The sequence below is a fragment of the Lagopus leucura genome, unplaced genomic scaffold (genome assembly GCF_019238085.1).
Source record: "Lagopus leucura isolate 7727_CA_CO unplaced genomic scaffold, USGS_WTPT01 Super-Scaffold_100014, whole genome shotgun sequence".
NCBI classification, from domain to species: Eukaryota; Metazoa; Chordata; class Aves; order Galliformes; family Phasianidae; genus Lagopus; species Lagopus leucura.
In genome coordinates, this window is record NW_024962268.1 from 17,494,277 (window position 1) to 17,521,031 (window position 26,755).

The 26,755-nt window shown below is 44.1% G+C and overlaps 1 protein-coding gene and 1 long non-coding RNA gene across 5 annotated transcripts in view; both read left to right on the forward strand.

Annotated features, from left to right (window-relative positions):
• Positions 1 to 26,755, forward strand: part of PDZD2 (PDZ domain containing 2) — a 138,669-nt gene that overhangs the window by 12,284 nt on the left and 99,630 nt on the right. The gene's annotated exons all lie outside the window — the stretch shown is intronic.
• Positions 8,870 to 11,638, forward strand: LOC122182146. Of its 4 annotated transcripts, none has more exons than XR_006179716.1 (3): positions 8,870 to 8,922; positions 10,766 to 10,875; positions 11,077 to 11,638. It is a non-coding gene; the product is annotated as an uncharacterized LOC122182146 (long non-coding RNA). The 4 variants fall into 4 exon arrangements; XR_006179717.1 differs by lacking the exon at positions 8,870 to 8,922 and adding an exon at positions 9,100 to 9,237; XR_006179714.1 differs by lacking the exon at positions 8,870 to 8,922 and adding an exon at positions 9,275 to 9,828.

The window sequence follows — 26,755 nt, forward strand, 5'->3', positions numbered from 1 at the left end:
ATTCTCTCACGTTAATGATTGTCATTAATAGTATTAAAATACAGGAGGAGGTATATTCTTCTTTCTTATATAACCTTCAACACACTTGGGACCACTGGCCTTGTACTACATTGGAGTAGCACTACTCATGATGAAACCAAGTCAGGATCTCCTTTAGATTAGAAAAATGCCACATCCTTTGTACTACACAGAATGCAAAACTGGTGTAAGAATACAGCAGGCACCCAGTGTAAACCCAGCACATCACTCAAAGTAAATCCAGCCCGTACCCATTGTAAATCCTTCATGTAACCAGCACAAATTTCAGACAGAGTTCTGCTCCTTTTGGAGTGGCATTTGCTTCTTGCTTGTAGGTGGCGTTTCTGTCTGTGGTGAGCCCATGCTCACTTTACATTCCATTTCTCATCTGGATGTTTCTGTTTTAAATCATCTACTTGTAATTTATGCTTGTATTAAACCTTGTGTGACTTAAAGCTATGCATCAAACTGCTGTCAAGGCCTTGCAGCCTAATGGATATCACGTGTGGGTTGAAGAACTGTTGGTGTTCCGGTCAAACCTTCTCTCCCTGCTGTGAACAAGTCACAGCTTGGTGACAGGGTGGTGATGACCTCAGCTTGCTTTCTGCAGGTGCTTGAGTTCTCTGGGGGAAAAGCAGTTTATTAACTGCTGTGTTTTACTGTGGAGTGTTTCCTTCCAGGTACCTGACCCGCTGGAGGGTTATAAAATAAGTAAAATTCTTGGAAATATCTGTTTCTTCAGACACATGTTTGAGCAATATAAACAAGACCTATCTTATGAGATACCTGGCAGGCTATGAATTTAAGCATTATTCAGACTTCCTGAGTGTCTCCGTGAAGCATCAGCATAAACAAGTGAGGCCTACTTACCTGAAGGATCTTGCTGGAATAATGACAGAATGGAAAAACTGAACTCCTGTTCTTCCAAGGCCTCTAAGCCAAAATACCATTCTTTTGTGTGCTGAGTACAGGTTTTGAGAAAAAGCTTGGTGCTCTAGCCAATGCACAGCTGAGGTTTGATTTCCAGATACGATATTTGAGGTTTGCTGTGAAGTGAGAAGCTCCAAGGCCAAGCCTACCTGAGCTTTCTGCTTGGAGTGAGTGCTCCTCCACAAGAGGTCATGCAGTTTCATGAAACTTCATGTATCCTCCCTCACCGGGTTATCTTTTAGCGCAGAAACAGTGCAAATGCCCACAGGGTGGCTCCACGAGTAGATCTATAGGGGAAGAAGGAGCCACTAGGACTTTGGGAAAATGTGACAAAACAATTTCTTGTTCAATGCAGTTATCATTATATTGAGAACTTCCTTGCAAGTTAGAACAGGGTTCTTGGGAAACAACTGAGCTGAGGAGGAAGTACTATTGATATCAAGATAAGAATGCAAGAAGGAGAAAAATAGGATTAAATATAGCTGTGTAATGAAACTCACAGTTGTGAGGTGATGTAGTGAGGCAGTCTGGCAGCACTGGAGACATCCCACTGCTTTGACCTGCAGCATCCTCCCTCTTGTGCTCATTTCACATAAGTCCACTTATCTCACAGTCTGCAGTTCTGCAGCCCACAGGTCCTTGTTGTGATGTGGGAGTTCCAGGCATGGACATGAGCAGAGATTTGTGCTGCTGTTCCTGCTGTACCTACTGAATTCTCTTCCTAGGGTTTGCTAGGAACCTGTTCTGAGGACTAAGTTCATGAACAAAATGGGATGAAAAAGCAAATGTAGTGTAAAAGCTGAGGGTTTCAGTCTCAGTCACTTTTTGCCACCTGCTCCTTCAGCCTTCAGCAAATTAACCTAAAAGTTGCGCCCTGGAGAAATTGCTTCATTGATCTGATTGAATATTTAAATTTTAAACTTAGCATCACTGCTGTTTTTCCCTGGGTCAGCTGCCTATTGGGACATTTAACCTCTAGATTATGCCAACCATCAAAATGTTCCTGTATAACTATTGATGCCTGACTATTTTTCTTTCTTTTACTGAAGGCAAAATCCCTTCCTGGCACATAGGAGGGCTTAGAACTTTACCAGAGTAAAGCCTGAAATTAAGGAAAATCGTTTGTTGCTCTTAATAATCCTTTTCTTTGGGTACAATCAAAGGCAAATTATTTTTTATGACTTAGAAAAAAGTTACACATTTTTAGCAATCACTGAGGATGAAGGAGGTGAATCCCAAATCTTAGACGACATAGGAGTGTTTTCTGACTTTCATATGCATACCTATTGTCCCACAACAATCTGGTTAACTAGAGAGTTAGCTCTTTGTTTATAAGGATGCAGAAGGAGAAATAGATGTGTAGTATGTGTTGTCAAACACATCAGGCTTTCACAAGCTGTTCCATAAGAAACCACTGCAGCTCCAAAATACTGAGACAAAATCGTGGACCAGCCATAAATCTCTGATCCCTTGAGATACCAGGATATCCTAGTGAAAAATCCAATCCAGACCTGAAAGTCAAGAAATGCGCCCAATGGAGTGACATGAGCACCAAGACTGAGATCCTGCTGTTCACACCAGATGCTGCTGACACACCGTGTGGAGTCTGTAACACAGGCATGCTGGACCCACCCAGCCCAAGCGAGAAGCTTTGTAGATTAAATTTATATTACTTGGAGCCTGTAGGTTGCTTTAGCAAACAAAATTGAGCCTGGGTGTTAAGGTGATCAGAATTGAGAAATCCAAATTATATTTCTTCCTTGAAGAGAAATAAGGACTGCTTTTCATAACTGTTCTAAGAAGGAATATTTGGAAACAGAAGCAGTGTGTTTCTGTAGATTAAACCCAGTTTGTGAAATAGAAGTACGCCCTCTGCTTGCACAGAATGGTCAGGAGGCTTCTAAAGCAAAATCCTTCCTAAATCTCATGTACGTCTTAAGGAAGACTCTTGAAACATTAATAAGTGGTGGATGAATGGCACATTCAGACATGCGCTGGGAAGTATGCGAAGATAAAGTGCGTGATGGCTGGTGATGTTTAAAAAGCAAACAAGATCTGGGCTTCCACTTTGGATATCATAAAGTATAGAGCTTGTTGCATTAATGGAAGCTATTCTAGTGTAAAATGAAAGCCACTTTTGGAACAGTCTCTGTGGTCCTGGTTTTAGGACACTGGGAAAAGTAATATAAAATGCCTCCAGAGTGGGACACGCTGCTGGAGGGGGCAGCCTCTGCTGTATGTTTGTTTGTATGTTTGTAGAGGAGGAGAAGGGAGTAGTGTTGCTTTGATAGGAAATCCTAGTGAACAGGAATAGTATGTTTGCAAATGGAGAGTTAGCTCCTGAGCAGAGAGCTCCTGCAACCATGCCTGCAACCTGAGCCCCACTATCTGGGTGCAGGCAGCGAAAGCACTGCCAAAACACCACATTGGGTGTTTGCAGAGAGGCAACATACTCCCTTGGCTGTTCTGCAGATGTGCCGTGCCAGAGCTTGCATTGCTTCTGTGGAGGTGTCTTTTTAGTGCCCATGTGCTCCTAGCAGCCAACCTCTGGCACTTCCCTCTCCTGTCTTTCCCATTATCTCTCTCATGATTTTTCTAGGATGTATTACAGGATCATGAGTGGTCTTGTCCCATTTCCTGTCCTGCCACTTCTGACATTGACAGGGAGAAAACCTGGAGCTGCCATCCTGGAGCAGGCTGCCTGCAGCATTGCCAGGGGCTGGGTGTTCTGTTGGCCACATCTCCACCATGGGAATGCAAGTATGAGGCTGCACCCCTAGGCAGCACCTTGCTGTCTCTAGCTAGCTGCTGGCAGGCTTTATGCACATTTTTCACCTGTCTGGCAATCCTTTGGGTTTCTGATGAGATGTACATCGCGTACTGTGTGCACAGAGTCTTGCTGCTGAAAGGTTCAGGTTGCGAAGAACACAAACCCTGTTGACTGGTGTTTTCCCCAAGGCTGCTGAGCACCCCATGTCACATTTTGCACTCATCAGAGCTTAGCGGAGTTAAAAATAATCTTCTCATCAGAATATTTCTTGGGAGTGAAAATGTCCTTAGGATACTTTGTGAAATGATAACCTTTGGACCAAACTTGGTAAGAAAAAAACAGAACAGTCTCAGACCCTGCGATAAAAGTTTGTCTTAGTTGCGTAATAAGGGAGAAAGATTAAGAGCAAATTGGCATCACCTTTGGGAGGGAAAAGAATGGAATTTAAATAGAGATCTAAGGGTGAGTACATAATTTGAGATATTATATCATTGTGAAATATTTTTCTTTTGATGCCTGAAAGATTATCTGGGAGAAGATATCTGGCTCTGTGCAGTGCATGGAGGTCTTGCTCAGTCGTCTCTGAATTCAAGGGAGGGTAGAAACTGGCCTTTCTCTTTTTCTGTTTTGAAATGGTAATGTTAATTCCAAACATGGCCCTCAAGTTATCTTTGCTAAAAACAAGCAAGGATAAGTGTTTCCATCCCAGAAAACAAAATTGCAGATTGCTTCGATCAAATACACATTGTATGTAAAATCCAAACCCGGGCCATGCCCCATAAACAAGTGAATGTATCACGTGAATAGAAGTAAAAATTAAACAGAGCGCACTGCTAAGAGCGATGCAAATGGTAAATAAGGGTTGAGAGATGAAAGACAGCTCAGTGACTCTTGCCACTTAATAACTGTGGCAGATGTTAGAAGTAGCAGGTAGGCAAATGGGTTTAACTGTATGATTTCTGCATTGCCATTTTCCCTTCTCTTTCAGTGGTACCATTAGACCTTCCTGTTTTATACTCTCCAGACTTCAGTTGCTGCTTTGTGTTTTGAAGATTAAAGCAGCATACTCAACACACGTTTATCTCTTCTGTTGTGCACTAATTCATAGGAGTTTTACTCTGTTGTGAAGTCCATACCTGAGTCAGAGTAGAGCCTATGTAAGAAGGTTTTATCCCCTGTAGATTCGTAGTAACCTCTAAATAAATTCTGTGACCATATAAAGAAGTACATTAAGAATGACTTCAGAGAAGTAAAATATGGATACTTTGCCTCACACTTGGGATTTTTACAGAACACCCTGTTAAAGTGGGGAATTTTTTCATATATAATTGATTTTTTAAATGATCAACCTGTAAATACACTGCAAATGCATTAAGTCAGCTCTAACAAGTCTCCAAACACTACAAAGGTTCACAAACAGCTACTCTGTCCACACATCTCTACCTCTGGTTGATGGAGATGCTCAGGACCTCTTGAACACTTCGCTGTGCATTGTACTCTAGGGAGTGAACTTGCATTAGCAGAAAGTGGACTAGGGGACCTCCAGAGGTCCCTTCCAGCCCCTGCCATTCTGTGATTCTAGGAGAGGGCCTGAGGGGAGCAGTCAGTGCTCTGTGAATGCAGCCTCACCTCATCCTCCAATGAAACATTCCTGCAAACTGAAACAAACAGCATAGCAGAGAGATTTTCCATACAATTTCTGTTACGAAGGGCAGTGAACTTTCCTATTTTCAATATTAATTAGCCTTAATATAGCAAGTTACTGTGTAAGCTCTCTGGGACAAGAGCAGTATATCCATATTTACCTTACAAATTAAGGCTGTATTTTGAGTGCTACAAAAATAATAATTGTGAATAAATTAATTTATTAGTAACATTGTGATGTTACATTTCCCTACAGTTTCCAATACTATTTCTTACCAATTTCTTTCCATATTTTGTCCAAGAAACCAGTCCTTCTATCATAGGAGAGAACACCTCTGATTATAGCCTATGCAACTGAAGAGTACAGCTGGAGAACTTCCTGGCTTGCAGGGACAAGACTTCAGATCCCCCAAAGAAATGACTGGAAAACATCTAATTTCCTACTGTTTGTATCGTGGGAGGAATAAGTGAGTGTTTACTAGCATAGCTCTTGCAAGGGCCTGTCTGCAATTTGCGTTTAGAAACCCACCACAGATTAAGCTCTCCAGAGTTTTCAACCCAACCTGAAGCTGGTTGGAATTCTTTTGGTCATTGGTATTTTTTTTCTGAAGACCCCACAAAGTAGTGGTTTTGCAGCCAGCAGGAATGGATGAGGGTGGAACTCCTCCAGGAGCCCTGGGGGTGGCTGGCACTTAGCTCCCAAGAGCTGTTTGTAGTAATTGTGTGTCCGAGTTATTAAACTTACATTTTTGGGGGGGCTTTAAAGGGCTTTTGCTTTCTCATGCGCAAACACTGAGAAGTTTTCTCTGTGGCATTCATCATATAGTTAACAATGTGTGGTGCAGAAATATTTTGTTTTAAGCTGGTGTTTGCAGAGACTTGGGGAGCTCAGTGCCTGGATGTATAGAGCCGACCTAGCAAAGCGCGGAGGTCAGCAGAGTGATTTTTGTATTTACACTGGCATAGCTGGGAGCAGAATGTGGCCTTTGCAGTTGTTGGCTTGCTGGACTTCTATTCAGTTTTAACCCTCTTTTGTGTCTTTTTTGTGGTTTCTGGCTGAATTCTGAAATTTGTAGCTTTATTTTAGGAAAAAATTGAACATCGTATTTTTGTTCTGGGTTATATGCGGTCTTGGATAGATGCTTATTGTGTTCTCAAAAGAATTTCATGTAAATACGTATATTGATTTTGCTACCCATCAGCTCCACAAACATCTCAGATCTTGAGAACACGTAGCGTGTAATTGACCTTATGTGTGTTGTGTTGGGGGCAGCAGACATCTGGTGCCCAGCACAGTGCAGTGTCGGAAGAAAGGAAATGTCTGTGCCTGTAGTAAAGAACAAATACTCCTGAAGCTGATATTTGGGATAGGACTTAAATACAGTGAGATTTTAAGTGCTCCAGAGCATACACAAGACTGATGTAATCATCACAGTTACTTCCTTGTTAACTTCTGATATTAACACATTATTGGAGCTGACCTCAGTGATGGTTAGCTTGAATGGAGCTTTAAGATGATTTTTGCTCATTGTTGCTTTCCTGAATGTGAATCAAGAGCTTGTATACTCAAAGAAGATGAGAGATAAAGAACAAAAAATCACAGCACGCCCCAAGGTGACAAATGGCATTTTCCCTGTGCAGTGACATGGGATGCAATTGCAACTTCATGTGCTAAGCACCAAACTCATCATTCTGCATCTTCCTTCTGACTGCAGTGGGAAACAGCATCTTCATGCTGTCGTTTCTCCAGTTTCTCCATCAGAAAGGAATTTGATGAGCTGCTTTATGTATTTCTTGTTGTTTGCATATGTATGAAGCCATTTTTCTGTTGGATAGACTTGCTGTACATGTTTATAAATTGATGCTTTATCTGTAAGAAAACATATGACTCCAATACTGTTTTGGCTTATATCACAACAGATTGCTTTGAAATGCACAGCTGCATGTGTGTGCCTAAAATGCTATCAACATCCTCCAAAATAAGAGCTGGGAAGAGGTGAGGCCAAATCCCCCTAAATTTCAATGGAAGGCGAGCTCCTAAATAGAAACTGTGAACTCCTTGTGCTGCTGCTGGGAAGTGGTCAATGTTTTGGGGCTTTCCTGTTGCCTAAGCACTGGACTGTGTGTCCATAAGCACTTTGGCCTTGCCTGGGCCAGAGCAGCTTGTCTCCGTTTTTGTCCCACATCCAGCAGTCTCACAGAAGATTGCATGGGATAACCCCTGATGTCTCTTCTCTGTATATGATTATTAAACAGTAAGGGAGACAAAAGGAGGCACCCTGGGGTGTGAATCCTGTTGCACAGCTTCTTATAATGTTAACCAGGTCATGGGGATGAGACAGAAACCGGTTTTAGGGCAGGGACTCAGGACAACTTCTTCTCCCTGAATTTTGCATTCACTTTTGCACGTCCTGCTTGATGGAGCGCTGCAGCCTCCTCGCTGTGCTCAGCATCTGAGCTCTTCTCTGCCTTTTAAATGAAAGGGATGGTGAGGTTTTTTCTCAGGGGATGTCAGGCCATGAATCATGGCTGGAAGAGAGGCATTTCTGGGTTCGCAGTGTTGAGCCCCAGAAAGAGGCAAATCGTGAAGATGGAAAGCTTTCCCTGAGGTTGGCTCTATGTATGTTAACTATTGGCGCATTCCTCTTTGACTCCTAATTAACGACCTGTGCTCTCCGCGAGCAGGGGCACCGACTGACACCATCCTGTCTTTCGCTCCAAGGAACAAAGCCGAGAATCTCTTCTGCCTCCCTCTCAACACCTGGAAGGCTGAGAATCATGCTGAAAATCCTGAAAAACGAGGGATGGTGATTTCTGCATAGGGTAGTATTCTATGGCAGAGACAGGGCTCCTCTGAACAAAGTGGAGCAGTTAGAGGGCTGCTAGAACACAGCGTGGGACTCAGTGGAAGAGTTTCATCCTTGTCTTGATTACAGACTGCTCACTGCATAGGTAATTGTGTAGTTTAGCCTTTATGAGTGAAAAGACACAGTACTGAGTACCAGATGACTGCTTTTGGGACAGCCACGCACCTGAAAAATGTCCCCGTGATGTTAAACCGCAGCCCACAATGAAGGTGCTTGGCTTTGGCACATCAAGCTGCACTACAGGGAAGAAAACAAACCCTGTGAGCTGCATGGGGAATTTTAATTTGGATGCCCCGAGTGGAAACATCTCCCAAAGGGAGAAAGTGCACGAGAGCGCGGTGTGGTCGGAGCGAGTGTGTAGCAGCGAGAACCGCTCCGGCCGTACCCACTCCCGTAGGAGAAGCCTCGCGCTCGGAGCTGGGCGGGCAGAGCCGAGGTTGCGGGGCGGGGGTCGGAGCTCCGGCGCTGCGCACTCCCGGCGGCGGGAGCTCGGGGCTGCGGGAGCGCGGAGCTCGGAGCCGCGGGGCGGGGCGCGGAGCGGGGCCCTGCAGCCGCGCCCGGGAGGAGGGAGGCGGCGGCGGCGGCTCCGTGGCGGTAGCAGCGCGGCGGCTCGGCGGCAGGTGATGAAGCGGAGCCGCGGGCGGCGGGGGACGGCCGCTGCCAACACGCGGAGCCCGGCGGAGGCGCGGAGAGGTGTGCGGAGCCCGGCGGCCGGAGCTCTGGGGAGGCTCCGGGGATGCGGGGCCGGCGGGGGGGGGCTGGGGGGGGTCGGCAGTCGGGGCTTCGGGCTCGGCGCTGGCCAGAAACTTTCGTTCGGGGCTCGCGTTGCCGAGGGGACAGGGCTGTGTCCCAGCGCGCCGGGCAGTGCCATTGAGGATAACCTCCGCAACTCAAGGCACGGAACGCTTTCCCGTGGGACGTGTGAGGACTGGATTTTTAAAATGAAAGCGCTGCTGAAAGCCTTGCAGAGGAGCTTCCTTTGGCAAGCTTTCGTACTGGAGGCTTTTCGTAAGGGAAATATATTGTCTTTCAATTGGATGCAGAAAATAGAGCTGAATGATCGTTTCCTAAATCCAGCGTGATTCTTGCTTTCGTTTAGGAGAGCTTTTGGTGGCGTTCGTGTGCCACAGACATCCTGCACTCTAAATATCTCCTGATCCTCTAGCAAAGAAACGTCTGTTGGTGTTCAGTGGGTTCTGTGCATGTACGGCATAGGCATACTTAGTTCCTACTTCACATTTACTTTATGGAGATGCAGGCTCAATGCTTCTGCTCAGCTCTGCATTTTGACAGAGTCCTCTCTTGCAGCTCAACTGCGGGGGGACCTTCAAAATGAAGCTAACAAGTAAAATATGCTTTGAAATGGAGTGCAGATGGGAAGTGTCGAAGTGTTGTGTTGCACAACAGCCTGCTCTGCCTGTGTGTGCTGCGCTGCTCACACAACTCTTGGTTTTATGTGTCCGCGATCTGAACCCCGTGCTGCTCAGAAATAGCATGTGGTAGTACCTCGACCAGCAGCAGCTCTGGTGAGAAGGGCTGATTCCTCTCTGTCCTGACAACATTTCTGACACCTCTGGGCAGCACATTTGTTAGAAATGTGTATGTATCCTACATTTTTAATTCCAAAATATTGTCGGTTGTTGAATAAGATGATAAGCTGGTGTTTTCTGGCTCAGGTGGGTGTTATCTGAACTTTTCTTAGAGGTGCTTCATTAGATATGCAGCTGCTTCTTGCATCCAAAAGCATTATTGTCAATTTCCATTTCATATGGACTGATAGTAACAGACTGCTAGTTGCACCTTCAACAGCAGAAATTGGGGCTCTCTACCTCGCCCTTATCTCCTCATCTCAGCCTTTCTTTAGGGAGCGTTTCTGTGGCACCATCTCCTGGCTCAAAAAGGAGATGCCTCCTCATGGAGGGGTGTAGAGGGACGGGAAACCTCCAGCTGGTTTTGGTAAAACTTGGGTAAGAAAAGTAGCGAATGCATTTCCTCACGTCACTGACCTGTGTATCTATTGCAGCAATGTGCCTCCAGCTTTTTCGTGAGGAGAGAGCTTGTGTCTCTTGTGTTACCTTTTCTGAAATCTTGAAATGATTTTTGACATAGTGACTAAATATTGTCATGGTATTTAGAAAATCAGTTTAGTACTGCGTTCCTCACACGGCTGTGCCGGAAGGGTTAGTCATCTAGCATGATGTATCTCTGTGCATGCGATTAGGTGGAAATGTGTTAAAGATATATGCTACGTATCCTAATTTTTCTGCATAGTCAGGAAAGTATGTTGCCTGCACATTATTAATCCTCTTGAAATAGAAAACCTGTGTCAGTACAGAAGGATCTTACTGTGATTTAGCAGATGTATGACTGTGTATGGATTTAAGCTTGAGCAGAGGGAATTATTCCTTTGAGGAGGATCTCATCCCCAGTCTTTAGTGGAAAATCATTTTCTTCACATGCAAAAGGCATGAAGTAAAGAGCATTAACCCTGATTCTGGTACCTGACTTCCCTCTGACTTCTGTATCTGCCCATCAGTCCCCAGAGGGGAGGAGAATGTGGCAGACTTCGGTCTGAATCTGATCAGCAGTCCTTGAGCTGTGACTGTGGGGAGCGGAGCACAAGGTCTAACTTTCTGAAGCTTTCAGGTATGTAAAATGCCACAGATGCCTTTTGTTTCTATATAAATGTCATGTGTATTTCAGCAAACACTAGGTAGCCTGGTGTATCTCACTGCTATTTAGTACTTCATTATTGTTTTATAAACCACGTGGGCTTAGGGTAAAAACTGATGGAGAAGCATGGTGTGGTGCAGCTGGTCCCTATTGTGTTTTGTTTGTATGGCGCAGTGCTCTTCTTTGAATCCAAAGGAATGGAAACATCATGGAATTTTCCTCCAAGTGATGGGTGTGGAGCTGTTATAGTGGCTGTAGCTCTAACTATGGACATTTGAATTGTCTGCCATGGGACAGTGTCCCCTGTGTACATGCAGAGAATTTCCTCCTTGCATGCAGTTTGCCCTGGGACTGTCCCTGGGAAGAGGACAGCCTCTGGAGGGCTGTGGTGGCCCAGGGCTGCTCTCTGGTCATCTGGAGCCTTTCCCTTGAGGCTGAACTCTGGCATGTCTCTGAAAGCCTATCTGGTCTGTAGTTCACTGCAGAAGGAGAAAAAAAGAAGCTTCTGAGCAGATGATACATCTTACAAGGTCTGCTTTTAGTGTCTTACCATGCTTTGTGCCTGCTATGACCGCAGAGCCACCACAAGCCCTCCGGGGCTGAGCTGAATTATTTTCTGCCTTATGTACCACCAAGAGAAACATCAACTACGAGAGGTTACAGCTGCAGAACTTGTGTGTGCCGCGTGTCTCGTTCAGATATTATTTCCTTAATAAAATTGCTCATTTGGTGTAAAGAGTTGTTGGCTGGTTTGGGCTTTTTTTTTTCTTATTTTTTTCCTCTCCTTTTTTTTCAATTCTCTTCCTTTTAGCCTTGGGATAAAACTGTCAAATTGTGTTCTTTCTTTCTGGCTTGTTTTGTGAGTTAATTTAAGGCACAGTCCACAGTCCTGGAAGAGTGTGATCACAGAGAACTTGAAGTGGTAGCCCATTTACACGTGTGGGTAGAAATGGATGCTTCAGTGGGTACTGCATGTTCTCGAGAACAGCAGGAAGGCAGCAGCCCTTGGAGAATGTTTCATAGGATTTATCTTGGGAGCTGCTTGCAGCTAGCCTCATGAAGATACTGGTAGTAAGGGCTTTGGGGAAGCTTGTGTCATCTGAAAATGCTGTGCATTCATAGAAATGCGCATGTAGGCATACTCTCGTAGGCTGATAGTCCTGTCCCTTTTCCCAGTCCTTCCTTCACACTGCAGACCTTGTCTCATGATAGCTGAGGCTCTGATGGAGACTTGCCACAAAGCCCAGGTTACCGTTAGTGTGGTGCTCAGCCTGGAGGCAGGATGTGGTACCTCTGCTTTGCCTGGTCATGGAATTGTAGTATGGCTTGGGTTGGAAGCAACCATAAAGATCATTATTTTGCTTGTCGTAGGAGTGCTGTCAGTTCTAGAGTGAATGCACTGAGTGTTTTGCTGGTCTAAGGACCTGTAGCAGCTTGGGACTGCTAATGAGGCATTATGCCTTTGGTTAAAATACCCCGTGGAATTCCATTGTAGGCCAGAATGAGTGAGAGCTTAACCCCGGATTCAGGGGAAGTGTTAACCATTTGTGCAGCATGCTTCATAAATACTGAGTGATCACTGACTGGCATCACCTGTCATTTCAGCCAAAAGCTAATCCAGGTCAGGATCCTGTTTTGGAGGCACAGGGAACTGGGATTCATGGAAACACTTCTTAATGACCCACATTTGCTCCATTTTGTGTCCCAGAGGCGTATCTCCGGCATTTCTGGTTCTGGAAAAGTGGCTGCTGCACCATGGATTGTATTGGAACCAGGCTAACTGGAGCAGTGTAGATCCATGTAACACACACAGAACATCAGAAGTGGCCTTGTTGCTCCTAGACCCCTATAGAAGTGCCTTGTTGCTCCTAGGCCCTCACAGGCAGAATGGCTGTATTTTCTGAGCCCTCCACTGGAATGGGATGGCCAGGTGCACTGGCTCTGGAGCAGGTTACATCCATTGCATGCTTCAGAGATTTTTGTGCTCCTAACAACAGAAGAGGGACTAAGACTTATTCCAGTGCTTTGAGAGAGAAGTTCAAGGCCGCTGCAAAGGTACGGCTGTTTGCATAGCTACTAGCATTGCTTTCTTGGGGCTGTGGTTCACATCGGCATGATTCACTTGATTTGTCCCATGGCATCCTAAGTGTTTCCTATATTCTGGAGAAGTTCTTGACTCTGGATGAACTCTGCTGGTGCTGAAGATTTGCAGTAACTTGCAGAATTTGACCTTTTGTCTCAGCAAACCACTGTGTGGCTTCCAAGTACTACTGTGAGTATGTACAAAATACACGGGGAATGTATCTGTAAATCCCTGCAGCTGCTGGTGAGCAGGGAAAGGAGCAGGGCAGCACTGATGTTGCTGACACAGGAGTTATGGGTAGAAACAATCTCACCCTACTGGGCAGGAAGGAAATACATTTTCAAGTTCTTGTCCACAATCCAGAACAGTTTAGGAGTGCATTAGTGGAGCCAGACTGGTTGTTGCCAGATAATCTTGCAGTTTGTCGAGAGCACTATACAGGAAAGGATTTTGTCCTATGTCTTTGAACACTGACCTTCCTCTTTTAGGGACAGGATGTTTTGCGAGATGGATTGATCTAGTCACAACTCTTGTGCTCTTCTAGGTCAAAGCTGAAAGAGCAGAAGGGAGAGGGGATGAGGCAGATAGAACAAGAAATTACAGAGATCCTTAAACACAGGCTTGTAGAAAACAACTTTTAAAAGAAATGTTTAAAATAAGAATGACCACAACATGTAAATAATTTGCTGAGAGGTAATCTTCCAGACACAGAATGACCATTGCTGACTGCTTGGCTTGTGCTGTATAGTTTTCTGACTGGCTCGAGTTTATGGCTCTTTCCCAGATTCTTAAATGTGAAAATATTTAATTAAAGTGGCTTCTTGAGTCCATCAGTCTTGACCCATGACCTGGAGATAAGTGTGATTGCTGAGTTCATACTCATGCCTTTTCAGTTTGGATACAGAAGGAATTTGTTTGTTGACTGCTGTTTGTGAAGTGGCATTTACAGTGTAAACTGCTTCTGTTGCTTGGGGGGTAATAAGCCAACTGATAAGAAATCGGGGAAAGTTGCTTTCCTTGGTAAAGAGAGGTTATATCTCAAGGAAATAAAGCTGTGAAGGGTATAGAAATGCATTGTGTGTAGAGTCACCTCAGTTTTTTCACATTGTCCATGAAATAATGGACAAAAAAGTAAAGTGGTAGTGGTAAGAGCCACCAGGCACCACCTGCTTAGTAAGACCCAGCAGTGACGCAGGAGTTTTTTGAAGACTTAATGATCTGCCCCGGTGAATTACCCATGCTGGCATTTGAAGAGCAGACTTAGGACGATAAGAGTGAGAAAGTACTTGTGGATGGGATAGAGAAATGCTTCTCTAGGGAAGGGATGCTTCTGCAAGTGTCAGAGAAAGAAAATCTCTGTGAAGTGCCTGCTGGAAGGGGAAATGAGCCGAGATAGGGAGATTGAGTTTGTTCTCTCAATGCAATTGTGTTAACGCTCTGTTCCTGCTTAAGTGACACCTCTGACGTAATGAAAGCTTTCTGGTCTTGCTGGCTGGCTGAGTTGCTGAAGGGAGGAATAGCAGGTGCTGAATTGAATCAAAGCCAGATCCTCAGGGGAAGAACTGGATGTCTGGTCCACGCAAGGAAGCTCTCAGCTCTGCACAATCTCTGCTGGTAGCTTTGGCTGTAGCTGGTGTCCTCAATGTGGGCTGGAGGTGGGAAGCTCCTCTTCTGTCAAATGCAGAGACGTAGTGAAGACCTAACTTGTGTTTTGCAGGAGTTTAAGGAGTGGTAAAGAAACTACAGTGTGGGCTAAGACCCCAGTGTTCACGTGTTACAGGGAAGTGTACGTGTGTCCATACGGCAGTGTCTTCTGGCTGCCACAGGTATCACTGGGGTCTTCCAATGGAGCTCAGGAGTTGTAGGGCTTCAAAGGGAAACCTCTCTTTAGGCTGCACTCTCCAGCTGGACTTCAGTGGAATTATTCATGATTTACACCATTTTGCTGGAATGTGACCATTCCCTCCTGGCTGTGGGCTGTGTTTTGAACTGTGGATAAAGGCAGACAGCATCTCGTGTCTAAAGTCCAGCTGCTGCAATCCTTTTAAAGTCTTGCCTTTACTTAAAAACCATGGAGTGCCTTCCAGAGCAGCTTCTAAAGCAGAAGTTGAGACTAGCCAAGATGGTTTCTGAGGTTATCCTCCAGGGGAGAGACTTCTAAAGAGGCCGCCACTGAGCTGCAGTACTTGAGCAGCCTTCCGGAAACAGCTGCTAGAGATGCAGAAAGCTGAACTGGAATCTGGTTCATGGCTGAAAAGTTAGTTTCACCATTAAAACTAAAATTTAAGAGAGTCCAGCTGCCTGCAAAGTGCAGCAGCTGGTTGAGCAACCAGGACAGTCCTGGAGGAACATGGGAAAATATGTGTTGTATTGTCTTCCATGAGCTTAGCTGCCCTTTAGAAACAAACATGATTGTTGGCCAGAGGCAGTTGTTTGCTTTGTAGGTGAATTGCAAGAGAGCACTCCAGGGATGTGAGAACTCATGCTGGTATTTTTAAAGAGACTTTTTACAACTGCTTTTAATGCAGATCTCAAGAGCAGGAACAGTTTCCACTATGCAATACCACTGCTGATCAAAGCCTCCTGGCTGTACTTAGTTAAGAGTAGGAAGCATCTGTCTTTCGTGTTGCAGTGAAGTCTGAGATCTACCCACTGAAGAGGGTGTCAGGTGTTTTAGTCCCAGCTTTGCAGCCAAATGACAGCAACAGATTGTGGCCAAAGAGTGAAGGGAAACGGAACACTTGTCTTTGTATAAACTTTTGTCTAGTGGCCCCTTTTTTCCTTGTGACCAGAGAGTTGAAGCCTCACCATGACTGGTGAATACTGTGCATTTTGATAACAGGTTTGAAGCTTGATGGAAGTGAAAGCTACCTCCAAAACTGTACCTTGCTGTGAACAAAATAACTGCTTGTGGGAAAAGAAAACCCAGAATGAGCTGGTAGTGCTCTTTATGGCTTCTGTTTTCTAAATCAGATGGGAAAACTGGCCTGGAAGAAAAGCATGTTGGGGCAGTCTTCTGTTGCATGCAAGTGGTTATTAGCAGCAATTGTGCATGCAAGTCCTTTGGAGTGTTTTGGAGTTTCTACTTATTCTCCCACAGAGGCAATTTAAACATGCACTGTTGAGATTGTTTTGAAAGTATAAACATCCATAGGTTCTCTCCTCCAACATTTGGAATGGCATTTGTATGAACACGGGCTGCTTTGAAAAGTAATGCCTCCTATTTCCTTATATTGGCCTATGAGATCAGAGGTGGATATTGGTGGTATGACAGTAGAGGTTGAACCTTCCCACTGGAATTCTGTTACGTTCCATTTACCGTGTGACAGATAGCAGCTGAGGGGCAGTCTGACAAATGGCATCTGACATGAAAGTGCAGATGAAGCAAAGATATTTCACTTAATTCGTCTGTGCAGAAAAAATGGCATCCACTGACATTCATCGGTGCTGCCTGAACGTTTATGGAGAGCAAACAGTGGATGTGGGTAAGAATTAAGGAGCAGACTACCATGGGTGACTGTGTTGTGGGTGTATACTGCAGTCCACTTGATCAGAGGGAAGAAGTGGATGAGGTCTTTTACAGACAGCTGGAAGTAGCCGTGTGATCTCCAGCAATGATTCTCTTGGGGGACTTCAGCCATCCTGATATTTGTTGGATAAGCAACTCGGCCAAGCACAGAAGGTTTGGTTCCTGTAATGCATTTATGATGTAGGTGGTGAAGGAGTCGACAAGGAGGGCTTGTTTTTAATAACAAGGAAAGGCTGGTCAGGGATATGGTGGTTAGGAGAAGCTTGGGATGCAAAGCTTGGGATGCAGCGATGAAGCATTGACAAGATGATGGATTTCAAGATCTCATGTAGAATAAGCAAAGCAATAAGTAGAATCGATACCCTGGACTTCAAGAGAGCCAACTTTGACTTCTTCAGAGACCTCCTTGGAAGTGTTCCATGGGCTAGAATGTTAGAAGGTAAGGGTGCCCATGAGAGCTGTTTTGTGCTTAAACATCACTTCTTCCAAGCTCAAGATCGGTGCATCCCTAAGAGTAAGAAATTGGGGAAGGCCACTGAGGCCACTGAGTGGATGGTGAGGTGGAATAAGAACTAAAGGGAGGTGGGGGCAAATGGATGCAGCTGTTCTGGTGGTATGTAGTGATAAGACAAGGAGTAATGCCCTAAAACTTGAATACAGGAAGTTCCATGCGGAAGAACTTCTTTACAGTAAAGGTGACAGAACTGGAACAGGCTGCCCAGAGAGGCTGTGGAGTCTCCTATGGAAATATTCAAGACTTGTCTGGATGTCTACCTGTGTAACCTATTGTAGGTGCCTGCTTTAGCAGTGGGGTTGGACTTTATAATAGTCGCTTGAAGTCCCTTCCAACCCCTGTGATTCTGTGAACACAGTGAGGTGGTGAGTGGTATGCTTCAGCAGTGAAACCGTCTTAGCAGTTGTGAACAGTGGATCATCTCCGCTGGTGCAAACGTCTGTGTGTGGCATGCCAGCTCTTGTTCATTGCTAATGAAAATACGTAGGTAATGGTGGTGGCTGTGTTGAAAAACAGTGTTATGTAGGTAAGAATTTGCTCTATCAAATAGTGTTACTATGCTCTTTGTATCTGTTGTAGTTTCCATGGAAATAAATAGGAAGCATTACTTTCAGGGCAGTCTGTATAAATATCTGAGCAAACTATTTTTGCATTTTGTAGATATGCAGGGACTCTCTGCTTATCCCACTTTGATGCAGCACTCTGGCACCCTTCTCATGCTCCTTTGAATGTCTGCAGAGGATCTGTCTTAGTTGTGTCAAAAGCATCAGTCGTGGGTTTTTACAGTGATTGACATTAATTAGCTTCTATGTTTTCCCGCTTCTCTCCCTTCTTCACCTTTTTACCTTCATGTTTTTCTGTTGGAACAGAGTTTAATTTGGAAAAGCAAGATTGTAAATGGCCCTTTGCACCTGCCTGCACTGTTAATTTTATTGGGTAATACTGTGTAATAGTGAGGAATTCAGCTGTGATAGTTAATTGCTTGCTATCACAGTGCTGATTTCTGAAGCCTTCGTCAGCGGCCATCTCATCTCTTCCCTCCAAAGCCTCATGCATCTCCTTGCCTTCAGCAAAGTTTTTCTTCTGTCCCTGATGACATCAAGTCAACTGGCATGCTTTTCAGCAGTCTCTGCTCCTATGACTTGGTTAGAAAAAACCTTAGGTTTTCTGAGGAAGTGTCTTCCCTTTTTCACTGAGCACTAACTCAGGAAACCAGTCCATATGTAAAACAGCTTTTGGTGTATGTCGGTAGCGTGTATCTCAGCTCTCTGTACACCTTCATCATCATGCCCCTCCAGTGATGGCACAAGACCTGGCTGCAGGTGAAGGATGGTCTAGCAGGTCCTGGGGTAGTAATGCAGCTCACACACCTTGGTCAGTGGATTTGTGGACTGTAGGTGATGAGAATCTCTGTTACCAGCATTGGCTTTGGACATCCTGCATGACTGGCTTTGATTTGGGCTATCTCATTCAGTTTTCTTGCACTGAACAATCAACCTCCTGCCTTATTTTTCCTTTTGGCAAGCTTTTCTCAACATGCATTATTTTGATGAACACAAGCCTTTTTTCAAATTCCAGCCTAAACCTCTTTGTGGCTGGTTTACATTGCCTTATCTTTCCCTTTCTCATCCAAAGGGAGCCCCCCTTTTCCTCCAATACCAAAGCCAATTTCATTTTATCTTTTTGTCTTATGAGGGAGGTTATTTTACTGAACTTTTCTTGCCCTATTTCACTTTCACTTAACCTTTCCTGAACTCAGTAACCTGAAATCACGTTGTTCCAGCTAATATCTTACTAGTGTCTTGTCTGTTTTCCCGTGCCTCACTGAGACCTCAGGCAACATGTGGCTTTTTTACGGTCTCGCCATGAGCACCCAAGTCTTTCTATATCATTTCCAACAGTTGTTGAGCTCCCAAGCTGTAGAACATATTTCTTTAATCCCAGAGTGCATGACTGCACTTGGCTTGATCTTAAGCTGCGCCTCCCGTCAGTTGTTTTAGTCCTCAGATGTTCTGAATAAACTTCTGTGCATCCTCTTGAGTTGACAACTTTCCCAGCAGTCTGTTTTCTGCAGATTCCATTTGCACTCTCCTACTTTCCCTACCAAGGGAATTAGTGAAATTGCTGGATAGCACTGTCCCAAGGCACATCTTTTAGGAAATTTGTTTATCATTTGTCTTTCTCACCAGAATTTCAACATCTGCATGAGCTGCTTTTCTTCTGGATTTTGGGAGGTGGAGCTTGGTTTGGTTCTAGTGTGTGTCCTAAGTGGTAAACAGGATGGACTGCAGATCTGTGCTGCAGGCAAGCTCTGCATGTGCAGGGTACTGGCAAGGAGCTTGCATGTGCAGTGCATGAGTGGGGATGGTAAATATTTCTTCTCGGTGGGTGGAAAATGGCTCTGTATCCTGGTCTGTTATCAGTGCTTAACAGTTCCTAGGGAAGGTTTTTCTTCATTTCAAAACAATTACTGAAAAATTATAGATACCTGAAGCTGGTGATTTCAGTGTAAAATGAAGATGGCAATTCTTGTTTATGCTCTTACTAGTTGTAGGAATGACCAGAGCTGAAAAATATCAACTCCGTCAGCATTAAGCGCTGCAGACATTACTGAAATAGTATTGTCACTGTCTCACTTGCTTATCGGAGTGTGCTCCCTGTCAGAAGTGGTCTTAGAAAGCTTTCTGTGTCCACTGCTCAGCTGCTAGTGCCAAAAGACCAGAATAGATAATCTCTGTGGGCCTCATCCAAGCACAGTTCCAGCTGGGAGAGGTGCTCTGTGGTCTCTCAGAGCTTTGGGTAAGCATGCAGCTTTTTCTACAAATAGGAAATACACCAAGTGGGTCATTTAGAGGAAAAAGAGGGAAACAAAAAAAATAAAAAAAAAGAAGAAAAGCTAATTTTGGAAGCATTCATTGTATGTGCGTAAAATGGCCAATAATCTGAATTATTAATGGGGACTGTGACAGATCTAGGGCATTAGCTTTATACATTTCAAGAACGTACATGTGTGTGTCTGAGAGAAAAGGCCATTCGTGTACAATGCTCACTTAAATCAGTGTTTGAGGAAGGGCATCGAATACTCCATATCTGTTCTCAACTGCTACATTGCCTTTGTTCTGTAGCTGTAAAGCTTACCTGGAGAATTTTAGCAAGTAAAGTGAGCAAAAAAGCCTATCCTGATAGCTCTGCGGGAGATTAGAAACTCAGTGGCATCTGAAAGATATTCAGCTGAGGCAGTGAGAGCCTGGGCTACGCTGATTTGAAAATGAACAGCCATAAAAATTCATATGTGACAATTTGCTCTGAGTGTGAGTACTTGAAGGGACACTTGTATTAATGTGTGGAGAAGGAGTCTATCTTCAACTGATTCAACTGATTATTTTTTTTCCTGTTAAAGAATGATCTGAAGGCAGGATTTTCCTTCATGTCTGGCATCTGTTTCCTTTTGCTAATCTGCACATCTTCGCTGAGCGGGATGCCAGGGTTGGATTCGTGGAATCTCTGTTGAAGTCACTGAGCAGCCATATTATTGAGTGGATTATTATTTAATGGGTTTTAGTGCCAGATTTATTTAGTTATTTATTTTTTGGCACTTGGATCCATAAAAGCCAACCCATTTAAGTTGTGTGGTGTAGTCTTTTTATAGCTTGCTTAAGAAAATGTTCTGTTTGAGATCCAAATGCTTTCCATGAAGTTGTGGAAGCCCCAGTTCTAGCAGGGGTTATTTAAGGGAACACTTGTACGCTGGGTGGCCAGCATAGGAAGCTTTAAGCCACAGCCTTAGATCTGCTGAACCGTGAAGCTTGTGCAAAAAATCCTTCCCAAGCAATGAGCCAGATTTTGTCCTGCTGCCTGGATGCAGCTGGGGCGTAAATGGTGATGGGAAGGGGAAAGGCTGGTGGGGAGGATTGCACCAGTCTGTGAGAGACCTCGCAGAGAGGCCTTTCAAGATCTCGTTACCACAGCTGAGGCGTTGTGTGGGCTGCGTCGCTGCATACCAGCCTGGGAATGTTAACCAGAGTTATAATGGGCTCTTATTGTGACCCCGTGATATAAAACAAACTCTTCTAACATGTGGTTGTGGCTCGCATGTTGTCACTTCATGGCACTTGCAGTTTCAAAACAGATGCCTGAAATCACAGTGGTTTTTAGGAACACGATGTTCTCCCTGAGGCCTTCTTCCCTGTGACGTGGTTCACTTCTCCACTACCTGGGGTGCTGCAGGGACCCGGCTGGATCTGCTGTAGAGCTGCTGCTCGCGAATCCAGTATTTCAAATGCTGACATTGCCATGAATGAGCTTCCCATGGTGCTCAGCCTGAGAGCAGGTGAGGTTAATGTTCCCATTGGAACGCATGAGGAAGAGGCAGCTAAGGTGAAGATGAGCAGCAGAAACACTGGATTTGTCTTATCGTGTTAAGATTTGAGTGTTTGATGTCTTGTATCTTAGCTTAATTTAAAGTACACACTTAGGCCTGGCTTGTTGATAGAAAGTATGCCAAATCTCTGTCACTGAATTTACAGGCAAGACATGAGGCCAAAGTTCTGTCTTAACTCCAGTACAGGATTTTCTTCTAATAGGGATGCTGGAGCAATGGCTTATCAGGATTTGGGGGCCAGATCCTCTCTTACAATAAAAAAAGCTAAGCTCATTTACAGCAATTGAGCATTAATCTCTATAAGACTTTTCTAAAGATATATTGTGGTGAACGTAAGGAGGAAGAGAGCTCATTATTTTCAGAGAGCTGACAGAACAGCTACTGCACAATTACCATCGCTTTCTTTTTAATCACATAACTTAAACCATCGAGTGGCCACTGCAGTGGCAGGGAGTGTGAATGGATATAGCAAGAAGCGCGACTGGGACGATCTTCCTTTGTTGCAGTAAATCTTGCCAAGTAGCAAATTTTCAAAGATCAGACTCTTGAAGCATGGGACTGAAGTCATGATCGACTGGAGGACATTCATGGCTTGGTAAAGAAACACTGATGTGTGAAATGGTAATTGATCCTTGGAGCACCAGGAGCACTGAGCCAGGTCATGTTATCTGCAGATTGCAGTGCAGCAATGGAAACTATACGAATGTTGGCACAGAGGGTTAAATGAGATTAACTAACCAGTTTCTGCAGGGATGGTAATGAAACTAAATACTGTGCTCAAAACTGTTGGGATGATTCATTGGAGAAGTGATTTAACACGCCAGCCTGACCTCCATGCAGTTGTTGCACAGATGCAGCCAGTGTTGCTTCCCTTAGAAAGGGCTTGCTGTGATTTATAGCTGCTCCACGTCTAACCAGTCCCCAAAAGATACTTAGGGAGCTAATGGTGTTTCTTATGCACCTGTAGCTGTCATGTTAGTTTTGAAGATCGTCTATGCATCTTACTTTCTGGGGAAACTTATTTTTCTGTGTCAAAAAGGCTGCTACAGACTTCAGTTTCAGAAAAAAAAAAAAAATAAAAATCCCCACCTTGCTGCTGTTTTTAGATGTTTGCCTTTGGCCTGAATGACATGTCTCACCACTAAGTCCTAAGAAAACTGGTTTTGTGTTGGTAGTTAAGTAAGTAAGGCTTTGCAGTAGTGAGATTGGGCTTTATGCCTCTGGGTTCTCTGGGCTCTTCCGTATTGTGTGATCTGCACAGAGCAGTATGTGCTCTCTGTTCCCACGGGCAACTGGAATTGCAAATTTGGAACTGCTTATGTTTGTTGGTTTGTTTGAAGATTATCCAGAGTCTATTCTTTTCTGCTTAGGGATGAGAAGATGCCCTGAAGAGACCCTTCTTTTTCCCCTTCCTTCTTCTTTTCTTCCCTTTTCCTGTCCTGTTCTTTACAGGAGCAGGTTGCATCTGTGGGACATGTATGGAGGCATCTACATTTTGCATGTTTTAATCGTGTCTAATAGCGTGTAGGAGAGTGCATTCACCGCTGACTGGACCTCACCAGACATCTCACAGTGTTCCCGATCCGGTGTGCTTGCAAAATAGTTCGTCATCTCTTCCAAGGCTGCAGAAGCCACCAGTATGAATGGGACAGATATCATCATTGGAAACGTGAAGAAACTGAAACTAAACTAGAAGCCTGTAGTAACCAGTGCCTAAGGCAAATAGCTAATTAGCTAGTCTTTGCTCTACCAATTCCCTCTTGAAATCAAAACTGAACAAAAATCTTTTTGTCCTTGGAGTTCTTAACTGAAAGTAGTTCTATTAACAGTAATTTTGGAAGATCTGCAGGTAAATTGGTCCTTAGATGAGAATAGAGCTGTTCTATTAACAGTAATTTTGGAAGATCTGCAGGTAAATTGGTCCTTAGATGAGAATAGAGCTGTTCTGTTTATGTGGCCCATTTGGATTAGTAAAACCATGTGTTTAGTGCAGACAGCATGCTTTGCTGAGGAGTTGTGTGGGAAAACTAGTATGTGAAGCTGGGAGCACGGAGGGCAGTCCTGCAGAGGAATGTGACCTTCATGTAAACGCAGCCCAAGAAATTCTAATGTAATGAATGTCCTGGATCTGCACATCATGAGGCTGACCCCCAAAATGGAGGTGTTATGAAAAGCCCATCCCAGTGTCTACATCTGCTCTGTGCTGAGCCTGCCAGCTGGGTGCTGGAAACTCCTGGTGGAGCCAGACCATGTCCCAGGCTGCTGGGAAGTCCCTGAGATTGGCTGCAGGTTCTTATTCTCTTCATTCCAGTGTCTTGCTTTGAACAGTTGTCTGTTGTGTCTGAAGACAGTTGCTCAGTTCTTCAAAACCATGGCAGGACCGTATACCAGGTTGCTGCTGCATAGTGACTGAATCTTAAGTCTGAGAGTTGGTAGAGCTGCCTCCCCCTTGGCATCTGTGTTGGATTTGGTCACAGTGGTGCTTGGGGTTAGTGTCAGCCTGGTGAGATCAGCTGTGGGATGTCACTGATGGGCTCCTCCGCTCCATCACCTCCTGCCCTGATTGTGTTCTCAAGAGTAAGTCTTTGTGTGCTTTCAACTTGCATTTTACTGAAGTTTGTCTGTGCTTGTAGGTGTTTTGTGAGATTATGGGATGGCAAACAAATGCAGCATCCCAGGCTTTAATTAGATGACTGAGTATTAGTTATATTCTGTGACAGTTTTTGTGATAGTCTGAGTGGTGCTTATATTGTTTTAGCCCAACTTTGCAGGGAAATGGAGGTTTTAAACATGCGACTACAGGCGGTGTCCTGTGAAGCTGTTTAATAACTGATATTTATGAGCACAGTCGGAAGCACAATTGTTACCTGACAATGCAGGACATCTTCATTTAATCAGCACATCTTCAGCAAGCCCTGGAAATGCACGTGCAAGGCGGTGATGATGCAAATTAAAATCCCACTTCCAAACGCAGGTGGGGACACACAGTTGCAGCTGGACAGAATTGTAGAGTCCTCTCCAGTTTCCCAGCACTGGAGCTGCAAACAAGATCGCTGCTCCTGCTAAAAAAGGGAAATGGTGAGAAGTGTTTGTTTTGGTTTGGTTCTTAACTCCCCCGTACTTTTCATCATAGCTGTTGGCTCTTGCTTTTTTCTTGGCATTATGTGATTTGTACAGAAGTTACCCACACGAGCATTTTGCTGGCTCTTCCTGTCCCATTTGCCTTGTCATGTTGTGCTGTTTGCTGTATAAACATCCCAAGATGATGTTTAAATCCAAATAAACAGAGTAGTCATAGCAATTAAATAAAATTGTGGAAGCTCTTTGTTCTTGTGTAACGCCTCATGTGATACCACATTCATAGAGGCTTTCACTATGGGCAGAAGGATGGCACTGTTTGGAAGAAATGAGGAAATGTGCGTATCATGAATGACTTGCTAGTTGTCATGGAGCAAAGTTGTTGCAGCTCTTCCTTGAGCTGTTTGATACCTTGTTGTCTGGGTGCATGGTGTAGGACAGGCGCAAATCCCTCATAGTCCGTTCATTTTAGTCGGTTGTTTATTTTCCCTCTGGATTGTGCTGCTTGCTGTGTGATTTGTGGTGGGTCACTTCTGGTCTCTGCTTGGCAAATGAGCAAAGAATCACTGTTCTCTGCTCCTGACAGAACTGTGGCCATCATCAGATGACAAGTGCTCATAAAGTTAGGTCAGTGGTACTCCACTGTCAGATGATTGTAGTTAAAGAAAAATTTATAACTGGATAGGGTATTTTATTTTATTTTATTTTGTTTTATTTTATTTTTTTATTTTGTTTTATTTTATTTTATTCTTTGAGTATTGATTGATTGAATTTAGCTGAAGCCAATAGAATTTTGGACAGATGAGAAACAGATTTTTTGTGAGAATTCCTTTTGTGTATGTTTGGTTTAAGAATGCTTTTAATACTTGGCTCAAAAGAGTTTAATCTTTTTTTTCTTCAGAAGAAGATCACTTTATAGCATGTTGTGCATTAAAGTTAATACAGGTGTTCAGAGTGCATGACAGGTTTTTATATATAAATTTTTAACATAAGAATACCTTACATACCAACAAATGCCATCAGCTCATTCTTTTCCTTCACTCTATTGTCAAATCATTTCAGGTCTTTGATCTTTTACAGACGTAGTTTCTTAAAAACAGGAGTGTAAGTCTATGATTTATATTACGGTTCCTTTTTCTTGAGCAAATCTTATCTCAGGGCAGGTACATTAGATATGAACCTGGCAAATGCAAAGTGTTGTAAGTAATTAGCAACTGCAGTTTCAGTGCAGAGGTTGCAGAAATAAGGTGCATGTGTGTTTTGGAAAACATCCTAAAATGTGAATGTCAGACTAGTTGTAAGTACTGGACGGATTTGAATAAATACTAAATATGCAGCTAACCTGGGAGATGATGCAGAATAAAATGGTTTTATGCTAGCAGTGTACTTCTGGGATTTTCAGGATTTAATGCAGAAGTCATTTGCTGAAGTTGGTTGAGCGTTGTGCAAAAGGCCAGACTAGATAATTGCAGAGGTCTCCTCTGACCGTAGCAGCTCTGAGTTGGGTAGCACCAGCATGCTTCCAGCAGCATAGACACAAAATGTGAAAAGTCCTTGTTCTGAAGAGTTTGTGATCCAAACAAGATAGATGCAGAATAAACAGGATGCGACTGAGAACTGCAGAGAGGAAATGACTGGGATGTGATTGTTTGTGAAACTGTAGTCTTTGGGGGAGTTCTGTAGATTTATAACCTCTGGGTGTCTCGTAAGAAATGAGCTGAGAGGAGGACTTTGAATGGACGGAGTACACAGAGAGAGAAGATATGAAAGGCATTGCATGCATTTGGACACTTGGGGAATGGAAAAAGGCCCCCACAGGTGGACCAGTCAGTGTCCTTTTTGGTGGGGATGAGGAAAATGACTGTGGGATGCTTTAACTGTAAAAAAAACCCTGCTCAGTCTGGGTTTTTATGCTCTGGCCATTGAGAAAGAGTTGTCTGCGCCCTCCCTTTACTGCATCATGTTGGTGCTGGTGGCCCTGAGGAGTCTGGTACCCGCTTCACTCCTCCGCCCAACCCAGGGTTCTGCACTACAGGAGACAGTCCCCTTGTCTTTTAGCAAAGACAAATGCAGGAAGGGTGATTGTGTACCCTGGGAATGGCGGAGGTTTGGGACTGGGATGTCAGCGGTTTCAAGCCTGACCATCTGAGGTTGCTTCCACAAACCAAAGCTGCAGCAATTAACTTTGGGAATCCCCTTTTAAAAAGCTTACATTCAGCATTAGGGTTATTGATTAAGGAAAATAGACCACCATTTCTAGGTGATTAA